Genomic DNA, 21,062 nt, shown 5'->3' on the forward strand with positions numbered 1-21,062 from the left:
AGTGATACTAAATGTGTGTGCACCAAACAACAGAACTTCAAAATACATGAAGCAAACACTGAAAAAGGTAGTAAAAGGAGAAAATTCTAAATCCACAATTATTATTCGAGACTTCAACACAGCAATTTATTGAACTACCAGAGAGAAAAATCAGCAAGGATATGTAAGAACTGAAAACATCATCAATCAACAGGACATAACTGACATTTAAAGAACACACTCAATAAGACAAGAATACATATTCAAGTGTCTGTGGAACATTCACTCATATACCATATACTGGGTGATAAAAATCATTAGCAGATATAAAAGAATTAAAATCATATAGAGTATGTTCTCTAGCCATAATGGAATCAGACTAGAAATCAATAACAGAAAGACAACAGGAAAATCTTCAATCATATGAAAATTAAAATTCCAAAAAAACTCATGGGTAAAAAAGACGGCATCAAGGAAAACATTTTTAATGCATAGAATAAAAGAAAATGGAGATATAACAGATCAAAGTTTGCAGAATGAAGTTAAAGCGATGCTGAAAGGGAAGTTTACAGCACTAAATTGGGAAAGAAAATATTTCAAAGCAATAATCTCATTTTCTATATTACAATAGTAAAAAAGGAAAAGGAAAAAACACTAAACAAGCAGAAACAAGGAAATAATAAAGATGAAACAGAAATCCATGAAACTGAAAACAGGAAAATGGGGGGCGGGGGGAATCAATGAAACAAAAGGCTGGTTCTTTGAAATAAACAATCTAATCAATAAAGATCTAGCAAGACTGATAAAGATAAAAAGAGAGATGCCACAAATCACAGATATCAGAAATGCAACCAAGGATACCATGACATATCCTGCAGGTTAATAAGGGACAAGTTATTATGAACAAGTCTACACTATAAATTCAAAAATGTGGATGAAATGGGCCAATGCTTCTACACCCAAAACTACCAAAACTCAGTCAAGATTAAATAGATAATCTCAATTTTACTGTAACCATTAGAAACACTGATTTTTCATTTTAAAACTCCCAAAAGAAATATTCAGGCTTAGATGTTTCATTTTACCCAACACTTAAAGAATTAAAACCAATTTTTCCTGATTTGACAAAAACAGAAGTAGAGGGAACAGTTCCTAATTAATTTTATGAAGCCAGTATTACCTTGATACCAAAACCAGACAGGGATAGTATAGAAAGAAAAAAACTACAGACCAATATGTTTTATGAAATTGCCTGTAAAAATCCTCAGCCAGATATTAGCAAATTAATTCCAGAAATATATAAAAATAATAATATACCATGACCAAGTGGTATTTATTCCAGTTATGCAAAGTTGGTTAAATATTTGAAAATCAAACAATGTAATCCACCATATCCAATAGATTAAGGGGGGAAAGTCATGTGATCCTACCCATTAATGCAGAGAAAGCATTTGACAAAATTCAATCCCATTCATGATTTGGCACATATATACAATGAAATATTACTCAACCATAAAAAGAAAGAAAATTGAGCTATTTGTAATGAGGTGGATAGGCCTAGAGTCTGTCATACAGAGTGAAGTAAGTCAGAAAGAGAAAGACAAATACCGTATGCTAACACATATATATGGAATTTAAGAAAAAATAATGTCATGAAGAACCTACGGGTAAAACAGGAATAAAGACACAGACCTACTTGAGAATGGAATTGAGGACATGGTGAGGGGAAAGGGTAAGCTGTGACAAAGCGAGAGAGTGGCATGGACATATATACACTACCAAACGTAAGGTAGATAGCGAGTGGGAAGCAGCTGCATAGCACAGGGGGATCAGATCGGTGCTTTGTGACCACCTGGAGGGGTGGGATAGGGAGGGTGGGAGGGAAGGAGACTCAAGGGGGAAGGGATATGGGAACAGATGTATATGTATAACTGATTCACTTTGTTATAAAGCAGAAACTAACACACCATTGTGAAGCAATTATACTCCAATAAAGTTGTAAAAATAATAATAATAAAATAAAATAAATTTTAAAAAAGAAGAAAAAAACTCCAAGCAAACTAGGAATAGAAAAGGAACATACTGAAACTCATAAAGAGGATCTACAAACAACCTCTACCGACATTATATTTAACTGTGAAAGACTGCTTTCTCTGTAAGATCAGAAACAAGGCAACAATATCTGCTCTCAAAACTATTATTAAATATATTATTGGAGGTTCTACTATGAAAATAAAGCAAAAATAAATAAATACATAAATTTAAAAGTTAAATTTTTAAAAAGTTTATTTAAAAGATAAAAGGACTATTCCTACTATGTTGAATAGGAAGGAACATATCCTACTGAATGTTGAATAGTAATATATCCTATTATATTGCCTAAGGAAAAGTAAAACTGTCTGTATCTGAAGATGAGATGATAATCTAAATTGAGAAAATACCAAGGAATCCACAAAAAGCTTGAGAAATCATATTAGTTTGTAAATGTTTTAGAGTACAAGATCAACACTATTTTATCAGATTATATATTATTAACAAATGTGTAGAAGCTTAAATAAAAATATGTGATGCCATTTACAACTGACCTAAATAAATAGTTAAATACAAGCCCAATAGGACATTTATAGGACCTCTATACTGAAAATTACAAAATGCTGATGAAGAAAAATTTAAAAGCCCCAAACAAATAGGGAGACATACCTTGTTCATGGATTAGAAAACACAACATAATAAAGATGTCAATTCTCCCCAAGTTAAGAGGCTTAACACAGTTACTCTTAAAATGCCCTCAAGGTTTTTGTGGATATAGACAAGCTTTTTCTAAGATTTATATGGTAAGAAGAGGCAGAAGAATAGCTAAAACAATTTGTAAAGGAAGATTAAAATGGGAGGAATTAATCCACCCAATTTCAAGATTTTGCAGTAATGATGGAGGGTAGTTACATAGATCAATGGAATGGAATAGAGAACCCAGAAATAGACTTACATAAATACATTTAACTTGTTTTTGACAGCAGTGTGAAAGCTATAAAGGAAGAATAGGCATTTCAAAAAATGGTACTGAAACAGTTGGACATCCCTTGACAAAAACAAACAAACAAAAAATGAACCTTAACCTAAACCTCCACACCTCACACAAAAATTAAATCAAAGTGGATCATAATCTTAACTGCAAAAGCAGGACATTTTTAGAAAAAAAATAAGAGAAAATCTTTCGCATCTAGAACTAGATGAATAATTCTTAGACTGGACACTGAAAGTATGATCAATAAAAGCAAAAACTGATACATTGATCTCATCAAAATGAGTTAAAAATGCTTCATAGAAGATCCTTTTAAGTGGAAGAAAACTCAAATTACACAGTGGGAAAATATATTTGAAAATCCCATATGAGACACATGACTTGTATCTATAATATACAAAAACTCTCCAAACAACTTAAAAAAATTCAAATGGACAATAGGCAGAAGACAGGAACAGACATTTCATGGAAGGGAATATACACATAGCAAAGAAGCACATGAAAAGATGCTCAACATCATTAGCCATTAGGGAAATGCAAATTAAGACCATAATGAGATATCAGAGAATAACTAAAATTAAAGTATATTGACAATATCAAATGCTGGCGAGTATGTAGAATAAATATATCACGTCACTGGTGGGAAAATAAAATGGTTTAGCCACTCTGAGAAACAGCTTGACAGTCTCTTTTAATCCTAAAAGTAGATTCACCCTACAACGCAGTAATTGTACTCTTGAGCATTTATCCAAAAGAAAGAAAAACTTAATTAAGTTCCCACAGAAAATTACACATAAATGTTCATAGAAGTTTTATTTATAATAGCCAAAAACTGACAATTACCCAAATGTCTTTCAATGGATGAATGTTGAAACAAATTGTGATAAAATCTTATGATAGAATACTACCAAGCAACAAAAAGGAACAAATTATTAATATATGCAAAAATTGAAATGAACTTCAAGGGAATGATGCGAGGGAAAAATTTTAAAAAGCCAACCTCCGAAGATTAAGTAATTCAGGATGATGTTTACATATTATTCTTAAAATAACAAAACTGTGGAGATGGAGAACAGATTACAAGTTACCAAGGGTTAGAGATGGGTGTAGAAGGTACAGTGGGAAAACTTTGTGAGGTTTTTGTGGTCCCAGTACAAATAATACAGCACTCTTGGTTTTAATCCCTAAAGATGTTTAAAAGCAATTCCTAATAAGAGGTGTCCAGATATTTAGCAATGGCAGCAGATTACAGGTATAGCTCCCCAACATGACAACTTCAAAAGAGATCGTACTAATTCAATGCATATGTTAATTTTAAAAAGGTCAGTCACAATACTTAAATGGTATATATCTTAATGATATTATTCTAAGTATCTAGCTATACCAGATGGACTAGCAGGATTTTCTGTACATTCAAGCTTATTTAAGACAGTAAATCTTATAATAAGAGAGTTAAAAAAGGAAAAAGGAAAAAAAACCCTTAACTACAGTTGGATATTCTCATAGGAATGAGGTGAAAATATGTAGCAGTGGTTCAAAAGCTTAAGCAGTGGCACCTAAATTTGGCTGCATATTAGAATCATCTGAAGCACTTTTTAAAAACCCTCACACTGACTGTTGGTCATCCTAGACCAATAAAATCATTTTAAATCTCCTCAGACGATGCCAGTGTCTAGCCAGAACTGAGAACCAGCAGACTAAGCAGAAGGGGATGTTTCTACAAAGATTTCTTAACAATAACTCCTTTCAACAATCAGATTTACCTTCCCACAAAGGGGTAAAGAAGGCTAGATGTTGTCCATACTTGCTTCACTTTAATTAGCACGTGTGACTTGCCCAAATCCTAGATCATGTTTCCCCTAAATTTCATGTTATTCCCTAAGTTTTTCAAATCCAGGGCTAAGGGGTTTGCCAGGATGAGATTTTAAGTGTTCACACAGGGGAAGTCCCTGGCAAACCAGGACAGAGGTCACTCTACACTGAAATGTAAAGAATCCTAAATAACCCTGCCACTGCTCCCAGATACTAGTCTGTGCCAACCAGTGGAGAAAAGGCATTCTCCATTACTACCACGACAAATGCTGCTGTACTTGCCTTGGCTACTCCCTATCTTTTCCAGGCGTCACTCCCCTTCACCTGCTCTTGGACGCTTTGGCAGCTGACAATGCAGATATTTTCAAACTTTAAGGTGAATAAAAATCATCTGGAGGGCCAGTTATAACAGAGATCACTGAGCCCCATTAGAGCTGCTGATTCCATAGGGCTGGGACAGGGCCCTAAAACTTGAATATCTGACACATTATCAGGGGACGCTGGTAAAGCTGGTCAGGTTGTTACCAAATGCACGTTCGTGAGTCTGAAGCACAGTGAGGCCAAACAAACCGAAAGGTTGGAGTCTGGAGCACAGAAAGGTTTGTTGCAGAATCGAGCAAGGAGAGGTATGGCCCGTGTTCCAAAAACCCTGAAATCTCCAAAGGATTTCAGCAAAGCATTTTTAAAGGCCAGGTGAGGGAGGGACGTCCCAGGGAATGTGATCAGCTATTGCACAATCATCTGACTGGCTGATGTTGAGGCCACAAGGCAAGTGACATTATCCATCCATAGGTGCCAGAAGGTCTGGGGGCTACGTGCTCATGATCATTAAGTTCATTTCTTCCATTGGGTGGTGGTTTTTAGCAACTGAAAACTCAAGAAATATGCCTGAGATACTATTATCTGAGTACTTCAGAGAGAAACTACAATAGAGGATATGGCGGATGGGTCTGTCCTAGGAAGGCCCCATAGGGTACTGCTTGGTTACAAGGTGACCATACTTTGAGAACCACTGCTCTAGTGGCTTGGAATGTTAAGAAAGTAATGGAAGAATCCCTTCCCAGATCTAGATTCTAGTATCACCAGCTATTTTGGTGGGAGGAAGGGTAAGTTTTGTCCTTGCTTGGACTTCTTGTTCATTTATATCAAAGCCTATTTGAGGCAGTGCATTCGGCAGTCCTGCAGATCTGTCTTTTGCTTCAACAGTGTTTGGAATGAACAGACCCAGGGACACTCCTTGCTCCAGCCCCTGACACCGTCCAACCTTTCTTTCTGTCGCAACCTTTGGAATCAGACACTCAGCTATCCTCAGCCTCCAGGACAGGCCAACACCAGTTTTTGAGCTTAGCTCCTTATCACTGATCAACCACGAGTTCCCAGGTTCATCAGAATTATTCCACCGAGGTGGAGGCCGCCGTCCACCTCCTGTTCAACATGCATCTGTGGACACTTACCTCTCTCTGAGCTTCTATTTCGACAGCAACAATGGGACTCTGGACAGTATGGGCCACATTTTTCGCCAACTGGCTGAGGAGAAGTGTGAGGGCGCCCAGTGTCTCTTGAAAATGCAAAACCAGTGCTGTGGCCGCACCCTCTTCCAGGATGCACGGAAGATTTCTCAGGATGAGTCGGGTAAAACCCAGGACACTGTGGAAGCCGCCATTCTTAGGGAGAAGAACCTGAATCAGGCATTATCGGATCTGCGCGCCCTGGGTCCTGCCCCCGCAGACTCCTACCTCTGTGACTTCCTGGAGAGCCGCTTCCTGGAGGAGCAGGTGAAACTCATCCAGAAGATGGGCGACCACCTGACCAACCTCCACAGGCTGGCTGGTCCGCAGGCTGTGCTGGGCAAGTATCTTTTCGAAAGGCTCATGCTCGAGCACAAACAGGAGTCTCTGAAGTCCAGCGGCCTCTGAGGAGCCCCTCTGGCGTCAGAGCTTCTGCCTGAAGCCTAGCTCTGCAGCCATTAGGCAGCTTTGTAACTGCCCTGGAGCCCTCTCCCAACCCTTGGACCAATGGAAACAATAACGCTTTTTGCAGAAGGAAAATAAAAGCCTATTTGAAACACAAACAGAATAAAGAGAAAAAAAGAAATATATATATATGTTCATGTTCTTTTAACATATGTATTGCCCCACTTTATCTGTGTGAAATACATTTGTTCCTGTTATTGGGCTGGTTCTCAAGCTTTGCTGCTCGTATGAATTACCTAAAGAGCTTTTTTTTTAGTATTAAATATTTTTTTTTCCTTTTTTTTTTCACTGTCCCCTGGGGAGCAGGGGTGAGCACTCCTATCAGATGTTGACAGCTGTACTGCTAGGTAAATTTTATTTATTAATTAATTTAGTGGGATTGAGTTCTTTTTGAGCACATACCTTCTTTTTTTTTTTTTTTTTTTGTGGTACGTGGGCCTCTCACTGTTGTGGCCTCTCCCATTGCGGAGCACAGCCTCCGGACGCACAGGCTCAGTGGCCATGGCTCATGGGCCCAGCCGCTCCACGGCATGTGGGATCTTCCCGGGCCGGGGCACGAACCCATGTCCCCTGCATCGGCAGGCGGACTCTCAACCACTGCGCCACCAGGGAAGCCCTAAATATATATTTTTTTAAATTAGTTTCTGCTTTATAACAAACTGTATCAATTATACATATACATCTTTTCACATATCCCTTTCCCTAAAGAGCTTTTAAGAGAAACTTTGGTGTCTGGGTCCCAGCCCCAGAGATTTTGATTCAGTAGATCTAGGGAGGAGCCTGGGCATGGGGAGGTCTCAGAGTTCCCCAGGTGATTCTAATGTGCAGCAACTTTGTGAACCACCTCTTGGCTTCAATCCAGCTAGTGATCAGATATTAAATCTAAGACACATGGGCTAGTGCGTGAGCTCTGTTGCTAGGTGTATTTCATTTTCTTCCTCCTGGAAGATTCGTGCCAGGGAAAATGATTGATAGTTGTGTTACTTCTCTGAAATGGATGGAAATTTCCAATTAGCATGAACAGGGGAGGGTGAATGGGTGAATGCAATAAGGTGTATCATTTATGTATTGCCCTATGTGTATGGCTAGAAGCTTTTGCAACTGAGGTCTGCCCTACTTTTCATGCTAATGGTAATGCTTGTCCTCCTAATGCAGCTGTAAACTTTATAAGCTCATAGGTAGACAGCATCACAAAATATTTACCCTTCCCCACTGGCCCACTCTCAAGCTACACTCCCCTTCCCCAATACACAAATGTACATCAATGCGCTTGAGACCAATATCAACACATGGACCTTCAATTCTTCTACTTTGCAGCTTCCCTCTTATCAGGGTGTGTCAGCATTTAGTGCCAAGAGGAGGCGATTCCAGTCATCTCAGCTTAGAGGTCAAATATCCAAATATCCAAATATCCAAAGTAAAAAAGGTTAAAATGAAGAAGAAGAAGAAGAAAGCAAGGAAGAAAAGAAGGAAACAATTTTCTTATCTCATAGTAATAAGGCAGTTTTCCTTAAAAAAAAATAAAGACTTAAGCCTTAAATTCTCTTTCCTAATCAAAATGTGCTTTTCCGTCTTTAGACTATTCTTCTTATATCCTGTATTATTCATGATGTTTAATTCTTGAAATAGCACATGGCTGAAAACAGAAGCTAACCTCTTGTCCACTATGAATTAAATCTTCTTTCCTAGGACCCGTCTACAATGTACAATTTGGGTTTTGCCAACATAATTATTTTCTCTGAAATAAGGTACAGCATTTTGCCTTTTCAATATATAGTTATACAATACATTGTTAACACAACATAGTTAATATAGTCAATATAGTAAATACAACTATAACACACATGATATGATGCCACTTTGGTGACTTTCTTCATCCATGTAATTCTGAAATTTGACAGTATAGTTTTCATATTCTAATGAGCTGAGTATTACCTTTGCAAGGATAGAAAAATAAAATAAATTCATAATATTCTTGTGTGGTTTGACCCTGGGGTGGATTACCATAATGGGGGCATATTTTTTTTTTTTGGCTATGTTGGGTCTTCATTTCTGTGCGAGGGCTTTCTCTAGTTGTGGAGAGCAGGGGCCACTCTTCGTCGTGGTGCGTGGGCCTCTCACTATCGCGGCCTCTCTTGTTGCGGAGCACAGGCTCCAGACGCGCAGGCTCAGTAGCTGTGGCTCACGGGCCCAGTTGCTCCGCTGCATGTGGGATCTTCCTAGACCAGGGCTCGAACCCGTCTCCCCTGCATTGGCAGGCAGATTCTCAACCACTGCGCCACCAGGGAAGCCCGTATGGGGGCATATTTGAGCCTTTCTCCAAGTCATTAAAAAACCTCCAGCGAGTAGCCCCTCGTCCTCTCCAGGAAATTGTGGGAAAGTATCTTTAATCATAATAATCCTGGGGGAAGAAATCGCGGAAATAAGATATCTGCTTCTGTGCTTTGTTGTTTTGCAGAATAGCAATGATTGCTTTAGCAGCTTCTATTGCCATATGTGTATAGTAAGTAAATGAACAGAAAATTGAATGAACGCATAAAGGAAGGATAAACCCACCCAGTTTAACAAATTCACTGTCTCACCTGCTGTGCCCTGAAACATGAAAGAAAGAATCACGGGATCATAAGGATTAATAAAATAACAGTCTCTGTTAACAATATTGACAGGAGGTATAAGGATAATTTGTCTGATGTGGGACCAACAGCTTAACTGCTTAATCCTTTATTTTTAAGGGCAAATCATTCATTTATTGTTTAAAGATTGCAAGACAACATCTGAATTTTTGTAGCACAATTTAAATGTTTTACTTTTTTGATAAAGCAGAGTATAATAGAAAAACAATTAGTTTTCAGTAATATCTATATATCTATTCAGAATTAAGTCTTCCACAGACATGTAACCTGGAAACAAAAGCCTGTTACAATAAGCAAAACTTCAACGGAGTGGCTACTTTCCAGGCCAGGGAAAGGTTCATCCCTATAGGAGGATGATGTGCTATGTAAAACGGCTGCAAGGTCACAGCCTTGAGGGCGTTGGAAGTCTAGTATCCTATTCCACATTAAGTAGTTTGGTGAACTTCAAATGACCGTTCATCTGCAACCAAGCTGGCAACCTTTAACTGATATTTCAAACAGGTAAAAAATAAATGAAAAGAAATCCCTACACTGATGTTCCTTGATTTACACTGTTAAATGGTTCATTAACATGTAATTCTGGCTAAGAATTACATTTGAGACTCCTTGCTCAGATTTTGGTTAACAGTACTAATCTTTAGAAATTCAATTTCTTATTAATCAATAATTTGTCAGCTAGGATACATTCAGGCATCAGCTGCAACTACAGAATAGGTACACTGCCTCAGCGCTTTGGAAAGACATAATCTAAAACACTACTAGCAAACAAAATATCTGTTACTAGACAGCATGTGTGCAGGACAGCAAGACAAAAACATATTCATATGTGTCGCAGACAAGCCGGAGAAAGAGGATTTCACCGCCCAGGGTCAGAAGGGACGGGGTAAGGAACTGAAGTAGCACCGACGAATGGGGTCAGAAGGACCAAGACAACTGATGGTTGCAAGGCAAGTTTTATTATGCTATGGTTTCAGATTATATAGACTAGAAATGGAAGGTTGCCAGATGGTGGTTTACATTAGCTAATGACTGTCTCGGCTCAAGGTTAACTTCCCTGGGAGAAAACCCATAAACCCAGAATCATCCAAAATAACCTGCACGTGCAGGGTGGAGACAGCTTTGCTTGTCTAATTTTACATTCTTTCTGCTTTCTGGGCCCTGGTGATTTATCTCCCATGGAATGGAACAAGGAGGGGAACAAGTAGGGACAGTCCCTTCGAGCAGCGGCAGCATGCCTGGCATGTCTGTAGCCTGCTCTCAAGGCTGACTGCTTCCCACACATATGTTGGCTTGTTTAAGCCTCAAGCCCTCGATCCTTTGTTGAAATACAATAATTTCATTCCTATGGTTTTCAATACCAAAAACTCAACCTCCAGGAGGGCTAAAGTCTAATTTGTACTCCAAACCAAGTAGCAGTGCAGTTCGCTACTACTGAGGTGGAATCCATAAAGATTTCAAGACCACGACCAGAAGACAAGTTATTATATATAATACCCTAGAAGGCCTGAAACATAATTATCATATACATAGCTGGTCCTTCAGAGCTTTTTACCTATAACATGTTTTTTGATGAAAGTTATTTAATGTACTGGAGATAACTGTGACTTACTGATAAAATATTTGAATACTTATACTTACCTGGGATTTCATTTCTGCTGAAAGAAAAAGGAAGAACAGGACTCACCTAAAAAAACAAACTTTAGAAATGAAAGTAAAAATCTTATCACAAACTATCACTTTTGGAAGCAGCATAGAGGGGCAGTCAACGGTAAAACACTGGTGAAATAGGTCAAAACTCTAGGCCAAAAATCCATTATTATTATCGTCAGTGACAGTACCACAACTGTGCCCTTCATAATTAATAAGCACTCCTAAGAATCTTCATTTGGCACCAGATGATGTGTTGAAGAGAAACACTCTGGGAGGTTGTGAATCACACTTGGTATTTTGTTAGCCAAGTTACAGGAGAATTTTTAAAGTGGGGGGAAGGGAAGAAGGAAACGGACCAGAAAAAGAATTGAGGCCATCATCTACAAACCAACAAAGCACTGAGAGTTCCAAACGTTATGTCAGACACTAAAGTGACTGATATAGGCTCAAGTGGTTTATAAAACCTTTAAAAAGACTACACCAGCAAAGTCCCCATTTATCGGTAGAGTTCAGAAACTAAAACAAGGAATATTTTAGCTTAAAACCTTATCTCAAGAGAATCATATACACTTCACATGAATAAAAGTACCTGAAACCAAACATTTTTAAAAGCTCCAATACCCAAAATATAAAGAAAAAAATTAATTCAGAAGACTCAATCAATCCATGATAATCACAAAATGGCTGGGCAATCTCTATCTCCCTTCCACACTAACCATCCATCCCCTGGAAGACCAAGGGAGATCAGACCTTCCAGACTTACCTTCCAGACTTACCTTCCAGACCTTCCAGACACCTGGCTGCTGCAAAATTCGATGGAGACTCCTTGTGGAACAGCAGTTTCGCATCTCTTGGGTCTCTCCCTATCGTGATCATGCAGGAAGCAAGTCTGGCTGTGCTATTTCTTATCATTGTCTGTCACCCATCTGCACCATGATATTGAAAAAGTAGTTCCCTTTCCCCCAGAAGGTTGAGGCTCAGCTACAGGGGTAATTCTCCTGGGCACACAGTCATTATTTAGGCCGACTCAGTGACTTCAACAGGCTTAATCATGTGATCAGGTTTGTTGCCAGCTGCATAATGCTCCCACATGTGTAGATAGAGCCGCTCTAGTTCCATTGTGTATTGTTTGGTGTTGAACAGAGGGCTAGATGTTCTCTGCTTCCAGACTTTGCCACGAATTTTCTTCAGGTATTCGAGATCAGCTCCCAGTTTCACAGCTATCTCTTCATATTCTTGCCTATTTTTAGCAATCAGCTCAAGACAGCCTAAACAAGTGAGCTGGGAACCTGCAACTCGGGAAGCAAGAGTCTCTCCTGGCATAGTCACCATGGGGGTCCCTGCCCAAAGGACATCCATCCCTGTGGTGTGGCCATTACAGAGTGGAGTGTCCAAGCAGACATCAGCCAGCTGGCCTCTCCGAACATGTTCCTCTTTAGGAGCAAAAGGGGAAAAAATGATACGGTTCGGGGGAAGGCCCATATTTTGTGTGTACTGTTGAATATTAGCTTCTGCTGCTGGAAAACGCAACAGCCACAGTACACTATTGGGAACACGCTTCAGAATATTTGCCCACATCTGCAAAGTAGATGGGTCAATTTTGTATAACTGATTAAAGTTACAGTACACAATGGCATCTTCCGGTAACACGTACTGAGAACGTGTGGTTGCAATAATGGTACGGGGAACCTCCTCTACAGTGGCAGCCTTATTGTTGATCAGGGTAGTTGCCAGTCCGTTGCTAATACTGAATCCATTCATTGTAATCTGAATTTGTCCTCTGTTAATCATTTCAATAACTGCTTCTGCAACAGTATTCATAGGAATGACAGGCATATTAAGAGCTGTATTACTGCTGTCTGCGTTGTCTTCTCCATCAGGACATTTCATCTTGACTATTTGCACATCTGATAGACTATCAAGAAATGCTTGGAGGTCGATGCCATTCAGCACAATCCGATTGTCATAAAGGTGCCCATTGGACTTAAAATTGATGACGGCTTTTTTCTTCAGGTGAGGGAACATATTAGCATGATCACCAATAAAGAATGTATGGGGCATATAAGCCAGTTTCTCAGAATACTGCTCAGCAACTTCAGCAGGTGACGTTTCCTGATCAGTGATGATATAATCCATGAAAAGCATGCCACTAGTCCCAGGGTACCCCAGCCACATGGCCTGAATAGGAGCTGGCCTGAGAGCAAAGAGTTCATTTTGAGCACCCCTGGTATAACCATTCATATTTACAAGGATGTGTATACCAACTTGATGGATGCGATCAGCTGCTTTCCCATTGCATGGAATCTGAGAAAGATCAGTGAAATGATTGGCTTCTGCCATCACCTTCGCTTGGAAGTTTGTGCCATCATGTGGGCTCAGGGCATAACAGAATATCTCAAATTTATCAAATTTATGTGCATGCCTGGAATAGACTGCATAAGGTGAGAAGTAGGATGGTTCCCAAAGTCAGAACTCACGTATCCTACACGCAGTCGACCATCACTGAGCTTCAAGTCTTTTGGATGTTCATACGGTGGTTTATGAAGGACACTTATATTAGCCAAGCAGAGGTTCCCATGCCTCTCAGCAATAGCCTTCCTGAAGCCATGAGGAAGAGGATAGAGCATACTATGATGAGGCTGCACAGAAGGCAACCTATTCTTCTCCAACTGGTCAGCCACAATGTTGACCAACTTCTTCATTCGCTCATCATAGTCTGTCCAATCACAGACAACCTGCAGGCAATGAGCCAAATTACAATAAGCCTCAGGAAAATCAGGTTGAAGCTTCAGAACAGTGCGATAAGAAGCAATTGCTTCTGGAATATTCCCTGAATCCTGGTGAATGGAAGCCAGATTGCTGTGGGCATCCGCAAATGCAGGGTTGATCTGCACGGCACGAGTATAACACTGCAAGTCTCCCTGAACATCCTGCATCTCCCATAGAGTGTTTCCCATATTACAGTACGCATCAGCAAAGGTAGGACTGATTCGAATAGCCTCCTTATAATGCATCAGAGCTTCGTGCAGTTTTCCCTGATGCTTCAATACACTTGCTAAATTTGAATGGGCATCAGCAAAGTCTGGGCAGAGCTCTAATGCTTTACGATACAAGCGAACTGCCTCTTCACTGTTTCCCTGTTCTCCTTTGATATTGGCTAGGTTATTCAGAGAGTCTGCATGGGTGGGACACAGCCGGAGAGCTGTATGATAACAATCTTCTGCTTCAGCAACACTGCCCTTCTCTTTGAGAGCGTTGGCTAGGTTGCAGTAAGCATCAGGGAAATGTGGTTGCAATTCAATAGCTCGCCTGTAGGTGTCTATTGTCAGATCCATCAGGCCTTGCTCATAGTATACACAAGCCAGGTTGCCATGTACCACTGCATGATTTGGACTCAAGCTTAGGGCACGAAGGTAAGCTGCCACAGCTCTGTCAAAAATCCGTGCCTCATTGAAGACATTTCCTAAATTGATATAAGCATCCAGAAAATTGGGGTCAAGGGTAACAGCCTTTTCAAAGTGATGAATTGCAAGCCAAATCTCCCCTTGTGCATTGAAAACACAGCCAAGATTACTCCAAGCTACTGCAAAGTTCGGTTGCATCTCAATTGCTTTCAAATAACATGCCTTGGCTTCTTCTAAGCCACCCAGGGCTTTGAGCAGGTTCCCCAGGTCACTGCGAACACAGTACAAAGAAGGATTGTACTGAAGAGCAGAGACGTAAGCTTGTACTGCCCCTTCCATGTCGCCTGCTGCTACCAAAGCGGCTGCCAGGTTAATATAACCATCGATGAAATCTGGTTTGAGACGCAATGCATGCCAGTAATGCTCAGTTGCTTCCTGCAACTGCCCTCTTTCCTTGTACACATTCCCCAAATTCGAATAGGCTTCTGCCAGAAGAGGGTTCTGTTTAATTGCCAGAGTACTAAAGTGGGCAGATCTGTCCAGCCTTCGACACTGGAAGTGTATAGATGAAAGTAATAAAAGTACACCAGTATTGCCTGGCTCTTGTCTCCAGAGCTGCATGCAGTGTCTCTCAGCTGTCTCAAAATCTCCTGCCTGATATTCTCGATGTGCCAGCTCAGCTAACTCTTGGAAGGAAAGCATACGTTTCGTTGGTTCTGTGCTGTCGGCCATGTTGCCCACGGAAGATGCCATCTGGAGCTTCTGGAGAGAGTGAAAAAAGGGGGTAATTGAGTCCCGCTGCCGCCACTACTGGCAAGAATGTTTCTAGTGGTAGTAAACACGAGCCCAGCAGCCGTACCACTGCTTTGGCACGCTTAAGTGGTGGCAACAGTTACAGGCACCAAACCTTAGGAACTATGGTTGGCCATCTACCTCTCATGCTCTTGAAATCTTAATTCTTAACCCTGCCCTCTTCCACCATTTTTCTCCTAATCAGGGAATAAAAATTACCTATCCATTTGCCTTAGAAGAAATCAAAAGTCAGTAGGCCAAACACTTTTTAAAATATTGTTTTCTGTCCAGTTGGAAATGAAATACATGATTGACTTTTCTTCATCATTCATATAGTCAACGTGGGAAACATTAGGGCCGTGAATTTCAATACAGTAAGAAGAGAAAATTTTAAATTGGCCTTCCCAAACCACTAATAAGTAACCGATGTTGTATAGAATGCTAAAATCTTAGAGACTGAGTTTGATATTTTAAAAGTTCTGCAAACATTAGCTAATTTCTCCTCATCAAATTTCTCATGCCTCAAACCTGAGTATTACTTTTTAAAAGATAAATTTATTTATTTTTATTTATTTATTTTTATCTTGGCTGTGTTGGGTCTTCAGTGCTGCATGCAGGCTTTCTCTAGTTGCGGCGAGCGGGGGCTACTCCTTGTTGCGGTGCCCGGGCTTCTCATCACAGTAGCTTCTATTGTTGTTCCACAACTCTATGGGTTCCTTTTTAGGTTCTACGAAGAACCCTAGAAATTAGTTCATGTAATTATAGGTTTTTGCAAAATTGTCAAAAGTGAGATATTTTAATTTCCATCAGGTAAGTCCAGCATCTATTTCTTTGCCAATTTTCCTTCTATCATATTCTGCTATGTTGGATCATATTGGATTGGTCACAGGCTTTCTTGAAATCTGGATAAGGAGATGTTTTAAGTGAGGCTATTATGTGATTTTCAGACACCACCATATGTAATTGAGTATATAATATCCCATTCCTGGAATAACTTCCAGTACTCTTACTGACTACTCTACTGACATAACTAGCACAAGACACAGAAGCGTAAGGACAAAAACCACCTTACAATATAGCCATGTCTTGCACTTCACACCTCTCAAAGCATGTGCGTTTGAAGAAGAAAAAAAGAACTGAAAAGTATAAAACCAGAAGTTATTCTGTGGAAAATTATTTCAATCATCAGGCATGTGAAAGATAAGTCAAAGATTCAGTTTTCTTCAATGCTTAGTCAAAACGGAAATTTCCTTCTGTCAAGAATATACTCCAGGGCTTCCCTGGTGGTGCAGTGGTTGAGAGTCTGCCTGCCGATGCAGGGGACACGGGTTCGTGCCCCAGTCCGGGAAGATCCCAAATGCCGCATAGTGGCTAGGCCCGTGAGCCATGGCCACTGAGCCTGCATGTCCGGAGCCTGTGCCCCACAATGGGAAGAGGCCACAACAGTGAGAGGCCAGCATACTGCAAATAAAAAAAAAAGTATACTCCAGGGGCTTCCCTGATGGCACAGTGGTTAGGAAGCCACCTGCCAATGCAGGGGACACGGGTTCGAGCCCTGGTCCGGGAAGATCCCACATGCTGCGGTGGAACTAAGACCGTGTGCCACGACTATGGAGCCTTTGCTCTAGAGCCCGTGAGCCACAACGACTGAGCCTGTGAGCCACAACTACTGAAACTTGTGTGCCTAGAGCCTGTGCTTTGCAACAAGAGAAGCCACCACAATAAGAAGCCTGCATACCGCAACAAAGAGTATCCCCCGGTCGCTGCAACTAGAGAAACCCTGCACACAGCAACGAAGACAGAACACACTCAAAATTAATTAAATAAATAAATAAATAAAAGAACATACCCCATCAATAATGTGTGTAATGGAATGGTGTGAGTGAGTATTTTATCAGAATTCCTGTAATGCACAAACCTATAGCAGTACTGAAATCAGTAATGCATTTATAATAGTAAATATTTATGAGGAAGTAATCCATAGAGGTTTTCTCAAAGTTAACAATGAACATTAATGCGACATTATCAATAATAAATTGTGACGCTGAAATAAACTTTTCTAAACTATTAATAACTAAAAGCAAACTCTAATCAACCATGTGAAAAGAAATCTATGTCTATAAACTACAAAGTTTATTTCTTAAAATTTTATTTCTAAAACACATAAACTGTCATATGAGGAGGCAGTTAAAGAATATATAGCTACAAGAGTGGGGAAAAAGTTTTATAGAGACACATCTGGCAGTAGTTAATTTTCAAATGTCATTTTTCTAGATTTTGTGACACCTATAGTATTGATATTTGAAAGCATTTAAAAAATTGTACTTTGAAGATTTGCTACTTCCAGGTAGAGTAAAATATTTTGAAGCAAAACAACATTTCCACTGAGAAAAATTTAAAAAGCCAAATAAAATAGTCAGCATTCAATCAAAAAGTTCTAGACATACCAAGAGATAGAATCATATGACTAAAATTCTAAGAAAAGAACAGATAATACACAAATATTTATATAAGATATTGTGTATATTTATCAGGAAAAGTCTTTATCAAGAAAAGACTTTAAAATCATCAGAATTAATATTACATTTTATTTATTTGTATATTTTATTTATATATAGATATTTATATATTTATATAAAGAACTTAAAGATAAAGCCCTAGTTAAGGCAGTGACAAAAGCAGGAGCAGTGGCAGTAAAAAGAAATGGTTATATTCAAGGATATTTTGTCAGTAAAAGTCCAAGATCCAATGTCTGACTGCATACATGGGATGGATAGACGGAGTGGGAAAAATCAAAGTTAACTATAGAGGTTCTAGTGAAGATGGGGTTGCCATCACCCAACCCAAGGGGTTGCGATCATCCCCAAGGTCTAGGAGACTCAAAGGGAAGGTCATGGTTGAGGAAAAGTTAATTGCTGGGAAAATAAGACTCCCAGTCTCTCCATCTCCTTACACTAGTTTTTTTTTAAACATCTTTATTGGAGTATAATTGCTTTACAATGGTGTGTTAGTTTCTGCTTTATAACAAAGTAAATCAGTTATACATATACATATGTCCCCATATCTCTTCCCTCTTGCATCTCCCTCCCTCCCACCCTCCCTATGTCACCCCTCTAGGTGGTCACAAAGCACAGAGCTGATCTTCCTGGGCTATGCGGCTGCTTCCCACTAGCTATCTATTCCTTATACCAGTTTTGTTTTTTTGCTCATATACGTAGCAGCATTTCATTCAAGGGGAAAGTCATTGATCTGACTGGTCAAATTAAACACCATAGTTCAAGGCACATTTACAGTGGTTAGTTCCTCCACAATTTAGAAAGTAACGTTCACAATTTCCCTCTTCCTACACTGCAGAACACATTGGCCATTCCTCCAAAGTTTCCACTCCATAGAGTGGATCAGAGATGACGTTAGCCCAGAACTGAGAGTTTGGCATGAGATGGTGTCAACCCCACCTAGAGCTCTGGCATAAGTTATGACCCAACCCAGCTCTACAGAGAGTTCTGCATGGAATCTTGTCTCAGCCATAATAATGTGATTCTGTTTTTCATTTGGTTTTCTTCTTTGCTGAACTTTCCCTGGCCACTCTGACAAACAATATTTCAGGCAATCCTGGGCCACTCACTAACTTTATTCCATCTAATGTTATCCAGATTCCCAAGAAAATGACTAACTATAAAGGGGGAAATTTGGAACATGGTGAGTTTTAGGTGCCTGAAATATACAGGTAACTGAATCCAGTTAAGTAGCAAATTATTTGGATCTCAAATATGCCAGTAGAAGAGCAGACTAAGCTCAATTTAATGTACTCTTACTGGAGACACATGTAAATTCTGGGTCAGTTTTGAAAATGTTAAAAGCACATAGCTGAGATTAAAAGAAAGAAAGGAACACCTGCATGTTTCAGAAAGTAACAGAGAAATTAAATCCAGAGAAATAAGAGCAGACTGATGTGTATGGGTTCCGTTCCTTAGTATAGGCCTTATGTACATAGGGGCTGGAGCTAGAAATCTAACATTACCTTGAGGCCAGGAATTTAGACTCAGGATGGAACAATATGGAGAAGTTAGTACAGATATCCTACAGAACTTTCATGAGGAACTGCTTAGTCCATTAAGAGGGCCAAGGGAGGTGGTGAGGAAGATTGCTATCTCTTGAAACCCTTCAGGTACAGAAAACATCAACACCTCTGAAAAGTAGGCCTGTCCTTCCCAGAGTTGTGATGGCCAGGTTGTCACTAACCTGTAAGGCCCTGTATGAATCAGAAACTGCAAGGAGAGTAATTCAAAGAAAACCAGATGCAGGATGGGTGTGGCAATGAATCCTAGGACCCTATCAGAAACAAAATTAAAACCACTCTAGAGGGAAATTTTAACAAACCAGGGCAGAGAGTATCCTAACCAGAACAAAATAATAATTCTGAGGAAGTTACTTTACTTATTTAAGTAAGATTCAATGCATTCCCATGGCCAGGCCCTCTTGAAGAATTCTAAAACATATACAAACAATTCATTTACATCTTATATATCCCACCATCCAGAGCAAAATTCACTTAAGAACTGTACTGGTGGAAATTGGGCAGCACTATGGAGAAAATAAAATGTGTTTACCATCAAAAAACATGAAGGTAAGAAAGATAATGTCTAATTTTTTAATTATCCTGTGGTTTCTTGAAATCTTTTGGAAACCCAAACTAGAGAAACCTAGGAGGAAATGAAGATTTAAATATTTAGAGATTTATCAACTCATCTATAAAAGCTTTATTAATCTCTTCTTTTAATAACATTCCTGAGGGGTATAAATGTGTCCAGTGATAGGGTTGAATAAGCCTGAGAGAATTTCAATTGTTTACTATTCTTGGTCAGCTCTTAAGACCTTTCAGGAGCATTTTGATTTTCATGGCCTCATCCAACAAAAGCAGGATATTTTACAGAAAGTCCTGGGCCACTTTTCGGCTTGCTTTTGTGTTTATGTTTTTGGTTTTTTCACATCGGGCGGTACATTAGGCTTCCTATTGCATACTCCCTCATTCATGCATGCATTCATTCAAACAATATTGACTGAGTTGAGACATTTAATTAACACTCAATAAATTATGTTTAGATGAATGAATGTGCTTTCTATCAAAGTAAGTGTAAGTACTGAGAAAAATTACAGAATGTATGATCCCAGCCCCACAAAAGCTTATAACTGTGTTGAGGATATAACATATGCTGATGAAATAACTAATATATCATACTGGACAGTGTCTAAGTTCAAAAATGAGTTTTTATAAATAATCAGAGCCTAAGGAGCACAAAGAAGGGACAGTTCATTATGGGTTGAATCTATCAATAAATGTACATTTCAGGTGAGGTTTGAGATTGACCTCAAAGAAGAGGACTTAGATATATGAACAGAGAACAAAAAAGGCATGGTGATAGCATGTGCGTAGATAGTGTGGCCAATATTTATGTTCTTCATTAAAGATAGTCAGAGATAACCCAAATGTAACTGTTTCCATGGGTCCATTCTCAGTATCCAAAGAGAACGGCAAATCCTATCTTAGTAAAACTAATGAAAAACACAGTCTTTAACAAAGAGATTGTGAAGGAAAGGGGGAGAGAAAGGCTTGCATCCCACACCACACAACAAAACTTATTGAATTATTTGTTTAATTTTCTCCCTCTGAAAATTTCCTCTCCCTCTCTCTGTACGTGTCTCTTCTCCCACATCTGGCCACACTCTACCAGCCATCTTTCCAGATCTTTCCAGAACTCTCCATCCTAGTTTCATTAGGCCACAATTTAAACATCTC

Source organism: Mesoplodon mirus (genome assembly GCF_964341445.2).
Source record: "Mesoplodon mirus genome assembly, contig: SUPER_3_unloc_2, whole genome shotgun sequence".
Lineage (NCBI taxonomy): Eukaryota > Metazoa > Chordata > Mammalia > Artiodactyla > Ziphiidae > Mesoplodon > Mesoplodon mirus.